We start from the raw sequence: 5,821 nt of genomic DNA on the forward strand, positions 1-5,821 counted from the left end.
GGGAGCTGTTGTGCTCAAATCTTGTGGATGAAACAGCATTTAATGGACTTCGGTGTCGATTTGAGAACAGTGCCGATCATGTGTGATAACACAAGTGCTATCAGCATAACAAAGAACCCAATAATGCATTCAAGGACAAAACATATTGAGGTAAGGCACCACTTCATAAGAGATCATTTTCAGAATGGAGTCATCAAACTTGAATATGTGAATACTACAGAACAGCTAGCAGATATCTTCACGAAAGCATTACCAAAAGAAAGCTTTTTGAACATAAGGATGAAACTAGGGATCATTGATCCTAGTGAAATATAAGTTGTTATTTGATTCTGGTATTTATCAGTGAAGTTTTCCAGATAAATCGAGTTGGAAATCGATTACCTGATGAAAACTGTTTATAAAATCGATTTGGAAATCGATTTTAAAATCGATTTGGGAATCGATTACTTCAGCCCAGGATTCAAAATTTCAGAAATTTTTTTTAACCTTCACGAGCATCGATTTGGAAATCGATTAGCTAAGTGTTCAACCTTAAGACAATCGATTTGGGAATCGATTAAGTAAAACAGGAATTCGATTTGAACATCGATTTGAAATATGACCGTTACTCAAAGTTACTAGCCGTTGGCACTTCATCATTACTGAATCGATTGAGGATTCCCAGCAACGGTAACCTAATCGATTGGGAAATCGATTTACTAGGTCAAGAGTATAAAAGGAACAGTTCTAAATCGATTTCTGCACTTTGTTTTCCAGATTTTCTCTGCTTTTCTCTTGTGTTCTTCATTCTTCTGTCTCTGCATTTGTTTGAATCTGCATTTGTTTCTACACTCTACCTACTTCGAATCTACACAAAATTGTTGATATGGCCCGAGTAAAACAAACTCAAGCACGCACTCCATCTCCATCATCCTCTTCCACCAGTGAAACACCATCACCACCTCCAACTTTAACAAAAAGAGTACCCATCCCAACTCACAAAATACTTGCAAAAGATAAAGGAAAAGCTCCTGCCCCAATCCAGGAAAAGTCGAAGAAACGCAAAGAGTCGATTGACAAGGGTTAAAGTATAAAAAGGTAAAGGACAAAATCGATTTCTTCATCTCAGATTTCTCAGATTTTTCCAGATTTTCCAGATTTTTCAGTTTTTCACTCTATCTGCTTCACTGCTCTGCATCTTCATCAGTTTGTTCATTCTATCTACAATCTACCTACATTCAATCTAGTTTGTTGTGATCATGGCTCGTGTGAAACAAACCCAGCCACATACACCTTCACCTTCCTCATCTTCAACCAGTGAAACTCCTTCACCCCCACCAACACTAACAAAGAGAGTTCCGATTCCAACACACAAGATTCTTGCCAAGGACAAGGGAAAGGCTCCTGCTCCTATTCCAGAAAAGATCAAGAAACGTAAGGAACCTCCCACTGAGAAATTAATGGCTGATGCAATGAAGGAGATTACTCAAAAGCGAAAGAAGAAACCCATTTCTTCACCCCCTGCAAAGAAGGTCCCTGCACCAAAAGAAAAGGAACCTCAATCCTCCATATCACCTGATTTCGTAAAAAGAAAAATCCATGAAGCAAGGACAATGGATTTTCCTTATTTTGATAATGTCGATTTTGATAGTGTCGAGTTCACTTTTCAGGATCACCTTAGATTCCATGGACTTCAAAACTTTCTTTCGTCTACACTTGACTGTTATCCTAAGCTGATCAGGGAATTCTACTCATCTTTCAAGTTGACAGAAGAAGGTTTCACTGCTCAAGTCAAAGGGAAGAAGATTGCTATGTCTTTCGACGACTTCTCTACCTTATCAGGATTGCCTTTTTATGGCAAGTCCATTGATGGCAGTTCAGAAGCCGACACTGCTGACCAAGGATGGGAAGAGTCTATGGATAGACACACAACAGTTAAAGACCTGATGGTCGATGGGTTTGTTGAATCGGTTTCACTGCCCATTGGTCAAATGAAGGTCCAGCATAGAATGTTGATGTATGCTTTGACTCGTATGTTAGTGCCAAGATCAGGAAATCACGCAGTAGTCCAGAAGTTGGGCATACTACTGCTATGAGGATTATCAAAGGAATTAAGGATGAGCTGGACTTGGATAGTGCTCAGGCATATGTTGGAAGCTTCGCAGACTAAGCTCATGCTACCTTATCCGCAACTGATCACCAAGATTCTCAAACGCTTCAAGGTTTCTTTGGTAAATGAAGAATCTGTCAAGACCACCCTGATTTTTGGAGAATCAATTGTGAATCAGATGCAATTGAAAAGGGTGCAAGGAATTTGGATGAGATCACAGCCTGCAGCTGAACCAGCACAGCCTCCACCTCCACCTCCGCCTCAAACTGAAACTGTCCCTGCTACTCCTGCTTTTGTTGATAAGTTTTTGGAATTCATTGAAGCTCAGATGGCACATAATGCCAAAGTGTTGGAATTTCAGTCCAGAATAGAAGCACGTCTAAGGACTATGCAAGCCTCCTTGACCTCAGTTGTTCAAAATGTGGATGAAATTCAGGCACACCTCGGCATCAAGCTATCTTTTGAAGACGTTGCAGACATTGGTCGCCAAGCAGCTGAGGAACCTAACCCAGATCCCCTAGTTAACCCTGAGACTCACGAAGAGGAGACACCTGCTGAGGGTAATACAGCGGTCTCAGCCCCTTCCTTAGATAATAGGTGTGTCCAATTACGGTTTTTAACCAATCTTGTGCATCCAATAGGTGTGTTTGTATCATTGGATGAACATTTAGGTTATTTTCGTCCTCCCTAGGCTTATTCTTGTCCAATTAGGGTTTTTAACCAATCTTGTGCATCCAATAAGTTCATTTATGTCATTGGATTAACAAATGCTTATGTTCTGTAACATAGGGGGAGGAATTATTCTCTGCCTTTTTGCCTTAACTGACAAAGGGGGAGAACAATTATAACTTGATGCTAATAATGTTCTGATATTTTTTCTGATATTGTAAATATATGCTCTGACACTTGTTAATTAATATATGTTGTATTAATATGATCTGCTCATATGATCTGATCTGATATGCTCTGATACATGCTCTACATGCTCTGATCTGATCTAACAACAATAATTTTATGATGCTATTCTCTGATCTGATCTAACAACAATAATTTTATGATGCTATTAAATGATGTTAACAATATGTCTGAAATTTTCTCAAGTTACAATTTGTATGAATTGTCAATTATGCCAAAAAGGGGGAGATTGTTGGATTTTGATCTCTTGATTCCTAATTTTGACATAATTAATAATTCAACAATGTTCATACAATACATGATAAATCTAATATTTGAATTGAGCAAGATTTCAGGAACAACAATCAAATCCTACACACTTGGAACAGGTTGCTTGAAACACAAGAAATCAACAAAAGTTGAATTCTGACTATGTAAATCGATTGGGTAATCGATTTCATAACAAGGGTGTAAGGAAATCTTAAGTGTTTGTAAATGTGCAATCGATTAGGCAATCGATTAGCTTAATTAAAAATGAAAACTGCACAAGTCAGTAGCCTTCTGATTTGGAGAGTAATCGATTGGGAAATCGATTGAACATTTCACAAATTAAACCTGATGGTAACACATCGATTGGTAAATCGATTGGATAAGTCACAGTGGCACTCCAGTGCTGAGGGAATCGATTGGCAAATCGATTGACAAAGTATCATTTGAAAAATGACCTCACCTGTGACAAATACAATCGATTGGACAATCAATTGTTAACACTTTCAATTTTGATAAAGTTTGGTTGCAATCGATTGGCAAATCGATTGAACTAAACACCAGGTAAAAACTTTTCAGGAACATGCCACCAAAGCGATTGACAAATCGATTGATATTCAAACTGAGTCACTGTTTTTGAACCACATCGATTACCAAGTCGATTGACATCAAAAACCTGAGCCACTGTTTTGAAAACAATCGATTGGCAAATCGATTGATATTAAAACTGAGTCACTATTTTGAATCACATCGATTACCAAATCGATTGACATCAAAAACCTGAGCCACTGTTTTGAAAACAATCGATTGGCAAATCGATTGAAATAAACTTGTTGAAAACACAGTGAACTCTGAAGTTTGGCAAATCGATTGAGTAATCGATTGAAAATAGTTTTATTAAAACAGTTTCCCAGAAATCGATTAGGCAATCGATTTATACAGGTCTGGACATGTTCTACTGAAAAAGTGTTGTTTTAAAGAATCGATTGGTAAATCGATTAGCTTGTATAGTTTCAAGATTAAAGAAAAACAAGACTCGCGATAATCGATTGGCAAATCGATTTAGCACCTTTTATAACTTTACAAAATCGATTGGGAAATCGATTTCGTAGTTGGTTTTTCAGAAACTATATAAACTGTCTTTCAATCTTTATTCATAACAATTCATAACTTTCATAATTTCTCATAATGCTCTTAACTGTTCATAACAACAAACTAACAACTTCATAATTGTGATTACAGATCTCAATACAGTTTGTTGACAATCTAAGAGAAATGATAATGTGCTCAAGAACAATCCATGAATATCCAGATTTGTGAAGAGCAACATTCATAAAGATTGAAGACCCTTTTGTTTTACAATCTTTATTCTTTCTGTAATAAAACTTTGAACGAAATAGAACGCAAGAAAAGCCAGCTCGAAACTGGTGGCTACTTTCTTGGTTGAGAGGACTCAACAAGAAAGAGTCGCACTTTGATTCTGTGATAGGCTGCTGAGTGTCTTCAAGGATCAGAGGGTATTCAATAGGAAAGATATAATTAGAGATTGATAGGTTTCAGGGAGGAAACTGGAAAATCTTTGTAATTGATTCTTTCTATTGAAGGAGAAGAAAATCTGAAATCCGATTGGATTTTCAGGACTGGACGTAGGTTGTTGTGGAACAACCGAACCAGGATAAATCTCTGTGTCTTCTTCTCTAACTCTCTCTCTTTAATTTTCTATATTGCTAACTTTGCATGCCTCAAAATTTAATTTCCGCTGTGCGCTTGATACTGATTAATTTGGTAACGAAAACTGATATATTTTCTTTATTGCGAGGTCACTGATACCAACAATTGGTATCAGAGCCAACTTCTTGAGAGGTAAAACTTATAAGAAGATGGCCTCAACTGACGTTCTGGGAGAAGGCGCTTCGTTAGCTCGACCACCAGCTTTCAACGGTACAGCCTACATGTACTGGAAGCAAAGAATGCTCATATTTCTGGAAGCAAGTGGCATAGATATCCTTGATGCTGTTGAAAACGGTCCGTACATTCCCAAGATTGCAGGAACTGACAACTCAATGATTATCAAGCCTAGAGCCGACTGGTCAGATGATGACAAGAAGAAGGTTGGTTTCAATGCGAAGGCTAAGAACATCATCACGTCCGCCCTATGTGCAGAAGAGTTCTTTAGAGTGTCCAATTGCAAGTCAGCAAAAGAGATGTGGGACATCCTCCAAGAAACTCACGAAGGTACTACTGATGTTAAGAGAGCTCGTGTGAATACGCTCATGCACGAATATGAATTATTTAGCATGAAGAAAGAAGAGTCAATCAGCGATTTGCAAACCAGATTCACACACATAGTCAACAACCTGCATGCACTAGGAAAAGATGTGGATAATGAACAGCAGATTGGAAAGATCATGAGATGTTTAACCAGAGAATGGCAGCCCAAAATTACCGCAATAGCTGAGTCTAAGGATCTAGCAAAGATAACGACAGCAACATTATTTGGTAAATTGAGGGAACATGAAATGGAATTACAACGACTGGATGAATCAGAAATTGAAAGTAGGAAAAAGAAAG

The sequence above is a fragment of the Cicer arietinum genome, chromosome 3 (genome assembly GCF_000331145.2).
Source record: "Cicer arietinum cultivar CDC Frontier isolate Library 1 chromosome 3, Cicar.CDCFrontier_v2.0, whole genome shotgun sequence".
Lineage (NCBI taxonomy): Eukaryota > Viridiplantae > Streptophyta > Magnoliopsida > Fabales > Fabaceae > Cicer > Cicer arietinum.